We start from the raw sequence: 12,037 nt of genomic DNA on the forward strand, positions 1-12,037 counted from the left end.
TCCCTGGGATGCTGGGCAGCCCAGCACGGGTGCCAAAGAGGTTGCATTGTAATGGACTTTGAGTTGGGAAAACGAGGAGCGACAGCAATGCGGATGGCAGCGTTGCAAAGCTGACTTTCTGCAGAAGAGGCACAGCTCAAGCTTTTTACCCTGGCTCTTCGGCTGTGGGAGCAGAGGCCAACCGTTCGTGCTCTACTCCCTGGGATGCTGAGCAGCCCAGCACGTGTGCCAAAGAGGTTCCATTGTAATGGAGTTTGAGTTGGGAAATCGAGGAGCGACAGCAATGCGGATGACACCGTTGCAAAGCTGACTTTCTGCAGAAGAGGCACATCTCCAGTTTTTTGCCCTGGCTCTTCGGCTGTGGGAGCAGAGGCCAACCGTTCGTGCTCTACTCCCTGGGATGCTGGGCAGCCCAGCACGGGTGCCAAAGAGGTTCCATTGTAATGGACTTTGAGTTGGGAAATGGAGGAGCGACAGCAATGCGGATGGCACCGTTGCAAAGCTGACTTTCTGCAGAAGAGGCACAGCTCAAGTTTTTTGCCCTGGCTCTTCGGCTGTGGGAGCAGAGGCCAACCGTTCGTGCTCTACTCCCTGGGATGCTGAGCAGCCCAGCACGTGTGCCAAAGAGGTTCCATTGTAATGGAGTTTGAGTTGGGAAATCGAGGAGCGACAGCAATGCGGATGGCACCGTTGCAAAGCTGACTTTCTGCAGAAGAGGCACAGCTCAAGTTTTTTGCCCTGGCTCTTCGGCTGTGGGAGCAGAGGCCAACCGTTCGTGCTCTACTCCCGGGGATGCTGGGCAGCCCAGCACGGGTGCCAAAGAGGTTCCATTGTAATGGACTTTGAGTTGGGAAATGGAGGAGCGACAGCAATGCGGATGGCACCGTTGCAAAGCTGACTTTCTGCAGAAGAGGCACAGCTCAAGTTTTTTGCCCTGGCTCTTCGGCTGTGGGAGCAGAGGCCAACCGTTCGTGCTCTACTCCCTGGGATGCTGGGCAGCCCAGCACGGGTGCCAAAGAGGTTCCATTGTAATGGACTTTGAGTTGGGAAATCGAGGAACCTCAGCAATGCGGATGGCACAGTTGCAAAGCTGACTTTCTGCAGAAAAGCACAGCTCAAGTTTTTTGCCCTGGCTCTTCGGCTGTGGGAGCAGAGGCCAACCGTTCGTGCTCTACTCCCTGGGATGCTGGGCAGCCCAGCACGGGTGCCAAAGAGGTTCCATTGTAATGGACTTTGATTTGGGAAATCGAGGAATCTCAGCAATGCGGATGGCACCGTTGCAAAGCTGACTTTCTGCAGAAGAGGCACAGCTCCAGTTTTTTGCCCTGGCTCTTCGGCTGTGGGAGCAGAGGCCAACCGTTCGTGCTCTACTCCCTGGGATACTGGGCAGCCCAGCACGGGTGCCAAAGACGTTCCATTGTAATGGATTTTGAGTTGGGAAATCGAGGAGCGACAGCAATGCGGACGGCACCGTTGCAAAGCTGACTTTCTGCAGAAGAGGAACAGCTCAAGTTTTTTGCCCTGCCTCTTCGGCTGTGGGAGCAGAAAAGCACAGAATCGCATAAAGCACAGAATCCACAATAGAAGCCTTCTACTCTGCCTGAAAAGCCACCAGGGATCTTTGCTGCACTCTCTTCAGAAAGTCAGTGCACCACAGTTTTCCTACCGAAAACGGTAGAATCAAGCATGTGAAAGTGTGAACACACAGCCTCTGCTTCTCTAGAGCAGGTGGCAGAGCAGAAATCTGTCTTGGAATTCAGCTGACAGCTCCAACCACTGCTGCCACCGTGGAGGTCCGAGGGCAGAAAGAGGGTGCTGGGAATCACCTGCACAGCGTGAGCAGTGCTCCATTCTCATCAGAATAGCAATGTGAACTACCTTTTAATGTTAAGTCCATCTTCCTAAACTGCTTCTTTACGTTCCCTCGCCAGAACCTGAAGCAGTGCTCACAGAAAGCAAACGTCCAGGGAAAGCGCATAAAGCACAGAATCCACAACAGAAGCCTTCTACTCTGCCTGAAAAGCCACCAGGGAGCTCTGCTGCACTCTCCTGAGAATGTCAGTGCACCTGAGATTTTCTGCCGAGAAGGGTAGAATCAAGCATCTGAAAGTGTGAACACACAGCTTCTGCTTCTTTGGAGCAGGAGGCAGAGCAGAAATCTGCCTTGGAATTCAGCTGACAGCTCCAACCACTGCTGCCACCGTGGAGGTGCGAGGGCAGAAAGAGGGTGCTGGGAATCACCTGCACAGCGTGAGTAGTGCTCCATTCTCATCAGAATAGCAATGTGAATTACCTTTTAATGTTAAGTCCATCTTCCCAAACTGCTCATTTACGTTCCCTCGCCAGAACCTGAAGCAGTGCTCGCAGAAAGCAAACGTCCAGGGAAAGCGCATAAAGCACAGAATCCGCAACAGAAGCCTTCTACTCTGCCTGAAAAGCCACCAGGGAGCTCTGCAGCACTCTCCTGAGAAGGTCAGTACAACTGAGATTTTCTGCCGAGAACGGTACAATCAAGCATGTGAAAGTGTGAACACACAGCTTCTACTTATCTGGAGCAGGAGGCAGAGCAGAAATCTGCTCTGGAATTCAGCTGACAGCTCCAAAAACTGCTGCCACCGTGGAGGTGCGAGGGCAGAAAGAGGGTGCTGGGAATCACCTGCACAGCGTGAGCAGTGCTCCATTCTCATCAGAATAGCAATGTGAACTACCTTTTAATGTTAAGTCCATCTTCCTAAACTGCTTCTTTACGTTCCCTCGCCAGAACCTGAAGCAGTGCTCACAGAAAGCAAACGTCCAGGGAAAGCGCATAAAGCACAGAATCCACAACAGAAGCCTTCTACTCTGCCTGAAAAGCCACCAGGGAGCTCTGCTGCACTCTCCTGAGAATGTCAGTGCACCTGAGATTTTCTGCCGAGAAGGGTAGAATCAAGCATCTGAAAGTGTGAACACACAGCTTCTGCTTCTTTGGAGCAGGAGGCAGAGCAGAAATCTGCCTTGGAATTCAGCTGACAGCTCCAACCACTGCTGCCACCGTGGAGGTCCGAGGGCAGAAAGAGGGTGCTGGGAATCACCTGCACAGCGTGAGTAGTGCTCCATTGTCATCAGAATAGCAATGTGAACTACCTTTTAATGTTAAGTCCATCTTCCCAAACTGCTTCTTTACGTTCCCTCGCCAGAACCTGAAGCAGTGCTCACAGACAGCAAACGTCCAGGGAAAGCGCATAAAGCACAGAATCCACAACAGAGGAATATACTCTGCCTGAAAATTTGCAAAGCTGACTTTCTGCACAAGAGGCACAGCTCCAGTTTTTTGCCCTGGCTAATCGGCTGTGGGAACAGAGGCCAACCGTTCGTGCTCTACTCCCTGGGATGCTGGGCAGCCCAGCACGGGTGCCAAAGAGGTTCCATTGTAATGGACTTTGAGTTGGGAAATGGAGGAGCGACAGCAATGCGGATGGCACCGTTGCAAAGCTGACTTTCTGCAGAAGAGGCACAGCTCCAGTTTTTTGCCCTGGCTCTTCGGCTGTTGGGAGCAGAGGCCAACCGTTCATGCTCTACTCCTTGGGATGCTGGACAGCCGAGCACGGGTGCCAAAGAGGTTCCATTGTAATGGACTTTGAGTTGGGAAATGGAGGAGCGACAGCAATGCGGATGGCACCGTTGCAAAGGTGACTTTCTGCAGAAGAGGCACATCTCACGTTTTTTGCCCTGGCTCTTCGGCTGTGGGAGCAGAGGCCAACCGTTCGTGCTCTACTCCCTGGGATGCTGGGCAGCCGAGCACGTGTGCCAAAGAGGTTCCATTGTAATGGACTTTGAGTTGGGAAATGGAGGAGCGACAGCAATGCGGATGGCACCGTTGCAAAGCTGACTTTCTGCAGAAGAGGCACAGCTCCAGTTTTTTGCCCTGGCTCTTCGGCTGTTGGAGCAGAGGCCAACCGTTCATGCTCTACTCCCTGGGATGCTGACCAGCCCAGCACGTGTGCCAAAGAGGTTCCATTGTAATGGAGTTTGAGTTGGGAAATGGAGGAGCGACAGCAATGCGGATGGCACCGTTGCAAAGCTGACTTTCTGCAGAAGAGGCACAGCTCCAGTTTTTTGCCCTGGCTCTTCGGCTGTGGGAGCAGAGGCCAACCGTTCTTGCTCTACTGCCTGCGATGCTGGGCAGCCGAGCACGGGTGCCAAAGACGTTCCATTGTAATGGAGTTTGAGTTGGGAAATCGAGGAACCTCAGCAATCCGGATGGCACCGTTGCAAAGCTGACTTTCTGCAGAAGAGGCACAGCTCAAGTTTTTTGCCCTGGCTCTTCGGCTGTGGGAGCAGAGGCCAACCGTTCGTGCTCTACTCCCTGGGATGCTGGGCAGCCCAGCACGGGTGCCAAAGAGGTTGCATTGTAATGGACTTTGAGTTGGGAAAACGAGGAGCGACAGCAATGCGGATGGCAGCGTTGCAAAGCTGACTTTCTGCAGAAGAGGCACAGCTCAAGCTTTTTACCCTGGCTCTTCGGCTGTGGGAGCAGAGGCCAACCCTTCGTGCTCTACTCCCTGGGATGCTGGGCAGGCGAGCACGGGTGCCAAAGAGGTTCCATTGTAATGGACTTTGAGTTGGGAAATGGAGGAGCGACAGCAATGCGGATGGCACCATTGCAAAGCTGACTTTCTGCAGAAGAGGCACAGCTCCAGTTTTTTGCCCTGGCTCTTCCGCTGTGGGAGCAGAGGCCAACCGTTCGTGCTCTACTCCCTGGGATGCTGGGCAGCCGAGCACGGGTGCCAAAGAGGTTCCATTGTAATGGACTTTGAGTTGGGAAATGGAGGAGCGACAGCAATGCGGATGGCACCGTTGCAAAGCTGACTTTCTGCAGAAGAGGCACAGCTCCAGTTTTTTGCCATGGCTCTTCGGCTGTTGGGAGCGGAGGCCAACCGTTCATGCTCTACTCCCTGGGATGCTGGGCAGCCGAGCACGGGTGCCAAAGAGGTTCCATTGTAATGGACATTGAGTTGGGAAAACGATGAACCTCAGCAATGCGGACGGCACCGTTGCAAAGCTGACTTTCTGCAGAAGAGGAACAGCTCAAGTTTTTTGCCCTGCCTCTTCGGCTGTGGGAGCAGAAAAGCACAGAATCGCATAAAGCACAGAATCCACAATAGAAGCCTTCTACTCTGCCTGAAAAGCCACCAGGGAGCTCTGCTGCACTCTCTTCAGAAAGTCAGTGCACCACAGTTTTCCTACCGAAAACGGTAGAATCAAGCATGTGAAAGTGTGAACACACAGCCTCTGCTTCTCTAGAGCAGGTGGCAGAGCAGAAATCTGTCTTGGAATTCAGCTGACAGCTCCTACCACTGCTGCCACCGTGGAGGTCCGAGGGCAGAAAGAGGGTGCTGGGAATCACCTGCACAGCGTGAGCAGTGCTCCATTCTCATCAGAATAGCAATGTGAACTACCTTTTAATGTTAAGTCCATCTTCCTAAACTGCTTCTTTACGTTCCCTCGCCAGAACCTGAAGCAGTGCTCACAGAAAGCAAACGTCCAGGGAAAGCGCATAAAGCACAGAATCCACAACAGAAGCCTTCTACTCTGCCTGAAAAGCCACCAGGGAGCTCTGCTGCACTCTCCTGAGAATGTCAGTGCACCTGAGATTTTCTGCCGAGAAGGGTAGAATCAAGCATCTGAAAGTGTGAACACACAGCTTCTGCTTCTTTGGAGCAGGAGGCAGAGCAGAAATCTGCCTTGGAATTCAGCTGACAGCTCCAACCACTGCTGCCACCGTGGAGGTGCGAGGGCAGAAAGAGGGTGCTGGGAATCACCTGCACAGCGTGAGCAGTGCTCCATTCTCATCAGAATAGCAATGTGAATTACCTTTTAATGTTAAGTCCATCTTCCCAAACTGCTCATTTACGTTCCCTCGCCAGAACCTGAAGCAGTGCTCACAGAAAGCAAACGTCCAGGGAAAGCGCATAAAGCACAGAATCCGCAACAGAAGCCTTCTACTCTGCCTGAAAAGCCACCAGGGAGCTCTGCAGCACTCTCCTGAGAAGGTCAGTACAACTGAGATTTTCTGCCGAGAACGGTACAATCAAGCATGTGAAAGTGTGAACACACAGCTTCTACTTATCTGGAGCAGGAGGCAGAGCAGAAATCTGCCTTGGAATTCAGCTGACAGCTCCAACCACTGCTGCCACCGTGGAGGTGCGAGGGCAGAAAGAGGGTGCTGGGAATCACCTGCACAGCGTGAGCAGTGCTCCATTCTCATCAGAATAGCAATGTGAATTACCTTTTAATGTTAAGTCCATCTTCCCAAACTGCTCATTTACGTTCCCTCGCCAGAACCTGAAGCAGTGCTCACAGAAAGCAAACGTCCAGGGAAAGCGCATAAAGCACAGAATCCGCAACAGAAGCCTTCTACTCTGCCTGAAAAGCCACCAGGGAGCTCTGCAGCACTCTCCTGAGAAGGTCAGTACAACTGAGATTTTCTGCCGAGAACGGTACAATCAAGCATGTGAAAGTGTGAACACACAGCTTCTGCTTCTTTGGAGCAGGAGGCAGAGCAGAAATCTGCCTTGGAATTCAGCTGACAGCTCCAACCACTGCTGCCACCGTGGAGGTGCGAGGGCAGAAAGAGGGTGCTGGGAATCACCTGCACAGCGTGAGTAGTGCTCCATTGTCATCAGAATAGCAATGTGAACTACCTTTTAATGTTAAGTCCATCTTCCCAAACTGCTTCTTTACGTTCCCTCGCCAGAACCTGAAGCAGTGCTCACAGACAGCAAACGTCCAGGGAAAGCGCATAAAGCACAGAATCCACAACAGAGGATTATACTCTGCCTGAAAATTTGCAAAGCTGACTTTCTGCACAAGAGGCACAGCTCCAGTTTTTTGCCCTGGCTAATCGGCTGTGGGAACAGAGGCCAACCGTTCGTGCTCTACTCCCTGGGATGCTGGGCAGCCCAGCACGGGTGCCAAAGAGGTTCCATTGTAATGGACTTTGAGTTGGGAAATGGAGGAGCGACAGCAATGCGGATGGCACCGTTGCAAAGCTGACTTTCTGCAGAAGAGGCACAGCTCCAGTTTTTTGCCCTGGCTCTTCGGCTGTTGGGAGCAGAGGCCAACCGTTCATGCTCTACTCCCTGGGATGCTGGGCAGCCGAGCACGGGTGCCAAAGAGGTTCCATTGTAATGGACTTTGAGTTGGGAAATGGAGGAGCGACAGCAATGCGGATGGCACCGTTGCAAAGCTGACTTTCTGCAGAAGAGGCACATCTCACGTTTTTTGCCCTGGCTCTTCGGCTGTGGGAGCAGAGGCCAACCGTTCGTGCTCTACTCCCTGGGATGCTGGGCAGCCGAGCACGTGTGCCAAAGAGGTTCCATTGTAATGGACTTTGAGTTGGGAAATGGAGGAGCGACAGCAATGCGGATGGCACCGTTGCAAAGCTGACTTTCTGCAGAAGAGGCACAGCTCAAGTTTTTTGCCCTGGCTCTTCGGCTGTGGGAGCAGAGGCCAACCGTTCGTGCTCTACTCCCTGGGATACTGGGCAGCCGACCACGGGTACCAAAGAGGTTCCATTGTAATGGACTTTGAGTTGGGAAATGGAGGAGCGACAGCAATGCGGATAGCACCGTTGCAAAGCAGACTTTCTGCAGAAGAGGCACAGCTCCAGTTTTTTGCCCTGGCTCTTCCGCTGTGGGAGCAGAGGAAAACCGTTCGTGCTCTACTCCCTGGGATGCTGGGCAGCCGAGCACGGGTGCCAAAGAGGTTCCATTGTAATGGACTTTGAGTTGGGAAATGGAGGAGCGACAGCAATGCGGATGGCACCGTTGCAAAGCTGACTTTCTGCAGAAGAGGCACAGCTACAGTTTTTTGCCATGGCTCTTCGGCTGTTGGGAGCGGAGGCCAACCGTTCATGCTCTACTCCCTGGGATGCTGGGCAGCCGAGCACGGGTGCCAAAGAGGTTCCATTGTAATGGACATTGAGTTGGGAAAACGATGAACCTCAGCAATGCGGACGGCACCGTTGCAAAGCTGACTTTCTGCAGAAGAGGAACAGCTCAAGTTTTTTGCCCTGCCTCTTCGGCTGTGGGAGCAGAAAAGCACAGAATCGCATAAAGCACAGAATCCACAATAGAAGCCTTCTACTCTGCCTGAAAAGCCACCAGGGATCTTTGCTGCACTCTCTTCAGAAAGTCAGTGCACCACAGTTTTCCTACCGAAAACGGTAGAATCAAGCATGTGAAAGTGTGAACACACAGCCTCTGCTTCTCTAGAGCAGGTGGCAGAGCAGAAATCTGTCTTGGAATTCAGCTGACAGCTCCAACCACTGCTGCCACCGTGGAGGTCCGAGGGCAGAAAGAGGGTGCTGGGAATCACCTGCACAGCGTGAGCAGTGCTCCATTCTCATCAGAATAGCAATGTGAACTACCTTTTAATGTTAAGTCCCTCTTCCTAAACTGCTTCTTTACGTTCCCTCGCCAGAACCTGAAGCAGTGCTCACAGAAAGCAAACGTCCAGGGAAAGCGCATAAAGCACAGAATCCACAACAGAAGCCTTCTACTCTGCCTGAAAAGCCACCAGGGAGCTCTGCTGCACTCTCCTGAGAATGTCAGTGCACCTGAGATTTTCTGCCGAGAAGGGTAGAATCAAGCATCTGAAAGTGTGAACACACAGCTTCTGCTTCTTTGGAGCAGGAGGCAGAGCAGAAATCTGCCTTGGAATTCAGCTGACAGCTCCAACCACTGCTGCCACCGTGGAGGTGCGAGGGCAGAAAGAGGGTGCTGGGAATCACCTGCACAGCGTGAGCAGTGCTCCATTCTCATCAGAATAGCAATGTGAATTACCTTTTAATGTTAAGTCCATCTTCCCAAACTGCTCATTTACGTTCCCTCGCCAGAACCTGAAGCAGTGCTCACAGAAAGCAAACGTCCAGGGAAAGCGCATAAAGCACAGAATCCGCAACAGAAGCCTTCTACTCTGCCTGAAAAGCCACCAGGGAGCTCTGCAGCACTCTCCTGAGAAGGTCAGTACAACTGAGATTTTCTGCCGAGAACGGTACAATCAAGCATGTGAAAGTGTGAACACACAGCTTCTACTTATCTGGAGCAGGAGGCAGAGCAGAAATCTGCTCTGGAATTCAGCTGACAGCTCCAAAAACTGCTGCCACCGTGGAGGTGCGAGGGCAGAAAGAGGGTGCTGGGAATCACCTGCACAGCGTGAGCAGTGCTCCATTCTCATCAGAATAGCAATGTGAACTACCTTTTAATGTTAAGTCCATCTTCCCAAACTGCTTCTTTACGTTCCCTCGCCAGAACCTGAAGCAGGGCTCACAGACAGCAAACGTCCAGGGAAAGCGCATAAAGCACAGAATCCACAACAGAAGCCTTCTACTCTGCCTGAAAAGCCACCAGGGAGCTCTGCTGCACTCTCCTGAGAATGTCAGTGCACCTGAGATTTTCTGCCGAGAAGGGTAGAATCAAGCATCTGAAAGTGTGAACACACAGGTTCTGCTTCTTTGGAGCAGGAGGCAGAGCAGAAATCAGCCTTGGAATTCAGCTGACAGCTCCAACCACTGCTGCCACCGTGGAGGTCCGAGGGCAGAAAGAGGGTGCTGGGAATCACCTGCACAGCGTGAGTAGTGCTCCATTGTCATCAGAATAGCAATGTGAACTACCTTTTAATGTTAAGTCCATCTTCCCAAACTGCTTCTTTACGTTCCCTCGCCAGAACCTGAAGCAGGGCTCACAGACAGGAAACGTCCAGGGAAAGCGCATAAAGCACAGAATCCACAACAGAGGAATATACTCTGCCTGAAAATTTGCAAAGCTGACTTTCTGCACAAGAGGCACAGCTCCAGTTTTTTGCCCTGGCTAATCGGCTGTGGGAGCAGAGGCCAACCGTTCGTGCTCTACTCCCTGGGATGCTGGGCAACCCAGCACGGGTGCCAAAGAGGTTCCATTGTAATGGACTTTGAGTTGGGAAATGGAGGAGCGACAGCAATGCGGATGGCACCGTTGCAAAGCTGACTTTCTGCAGAAGAGGCACAGCTCAAGTTTTTTGCCCTGGCTCTTCGGCTGTGGGAGCAGAGGCCAACCGTTCGTGCTCTACTGCCTGGGATACTGGGCAGCCCAGCACGGGTGCCAAAGAGGTTCCATTGTAATGGACTTTGATTTGGGAAATCGAGGAACCTCAGCAATGAGGATGGCACTGTTGCGAAGCTGACTTTCTGCAGAAGAGGCACAGCTCAAGTTTTTTGCCCTGGCTCTTCGGCTGTGGGAGCAGAGGCCAACCGTTCGTGCTCTACTCCCTGGGATGCTGGGCAGCAGAGCACAGGTGCCAGAGAGTTTCCATTGTAATGGACTTTGAGTTGGGAAATCGAGGAGCGACAGCAATGCGGATGGCACCGTTGCAAAGCTGACTTTCTGCAGAAGAGGCACAGCTCAAGCTTTTTGCCCTGGCTCTTCGGCTGAGGGAGTAGAGGCCAACCGTTCGTGCTCTACTCCCTGTGATGCTGGGCAGACCAGCACGGGTGCCAAAGAGGTTCCATTGTAATGGAATTTGAGTTGGGAAATGGAGGAGCGACAGCAATGCGGATGGCACAGTTGCAAAGCTGACATTCTGCAGAAGAGGGACAGCTCAAGCTTTTTGCCCTGGCTCTTGGGCTGTGGGAGCAGAGGCCAACCGTTCGTGCTCTACTGCCTGGGATGCTGGGCATCCCAGCACGTGTGCGAAAGAGGTTCCATTGTAATGGACTTTGAGTTGGGAAATCGAGGAACCTCATCAATGCGGATGGCACCGTTGCGAAGCTGACTTTCTGCAGAAGAGGCACAGCTCAAGTTTTTTGCCCTGGCTCTTCGGCTGTGGGAGCAGAGGCCAACCGTTCGTGCTCTACTCCCTGGGATGCTGGGCAGCCGAGCACAGGTGCCAGAGAGTTTCCATTGTAATGGACTTTGAGTTGGGAAATCGAGGAGCGACAGCAATGCGGATGGCACCGTTGCAAAGCTGACTTTCTGCAGAAGAGGCACAGCTCAAGCTTTTTGCCCTGGCTCTTCGGCTGAGGGAGTAGAGGTCAACCGTTCGTGCTCTACTCCCTGGGATGCTGGGCAGCCCAGCACGGGTGCCAAAGAGGTTCCATTGTAATGGACTTTGAGTTGGGAAATGGAGGAGCGACAGCAATGCGGATGGCACCGTTGCAAAGCTGACTTTCTGCAGAAGAGGCACAGCTCAAGTTTTTTGCCCTGTCTCTTCGGCTGTGGGAGCAGAGGCCAACCGTTCGTGCTCTACTCCCTGGGATGCTGGGCAGCCCAGCACGTGTGCCAAAGAGGTTCCATTGTAATGGACTTTGAGTTGGGAAATGGAGGAGTGACAGCAATGCGGATGGCACCGTTGCAAAGCTGACTTTCTGCAGAAGAGGCACAGCTCCAGTTTTTTGCCCTGGCTCTTTGGCTGTGGGAGCAGAGGCCAACCGTTCGTTCTACTCCCTGGGATGGTGGGCAGCCGAGCACGGGTGCCAAAGAGGTTCCATTGTAATGGACTTTGAGTTGGGAAATGGAGGAGCGACAGCATTGCGGATGGCACTGTTGCAAATCTGACATTCTGCAGAAGAGGCACAGCTCAAGTTTTTTGCCCTGGCTCTTCGGCTGTGGGAGCAGAGGCCAACCGTTCGTGCTCTACTCCCTGGGATGCTGGGCAGCCCAGCACGGGTGCCAAAGAGGTTCCATTGTAATGGACTTTGAGTTGGGAAATGGAGGAGCGACAGCAATGCGGATGGCACCGTTGCAAAGCTGACTTTCTGCAGAAGAGGCACAGCTCAAGTTTTTTGCCCTGGCTCTTCGGCTGTGGGAGCAGAGGCCAACCGTTCGTGCTCTACTCCCTGGGATGCTGGGCAGCCGAGCAGGGGTGCCAAAGAGGTTCCATTGTAATGGACTTTGAGTTGGGAAATCGAGGAGCGACAGCAATGCGGATGGCACCGTTGCAAATCTGACTTTCTGCAGAAGAGGCACAGCTCAAGTTTTTTGCCCTGGCTCTTTGGCTGTGGGAGCAGAGGCCAACCGTT

This window comes from Psittacula echo (assembly GCF_963264785.1).
Source record: "Psittacula echo genome assembly, chromosome: 23".
In the NCBI taxonomy this organism is placed as follows: domain Eukaryota; kingdom Metazoa; phylum Chordata; class Aves; order Psittaciformes; family Psittacidae; genus Psittacula; species Psittacula echo.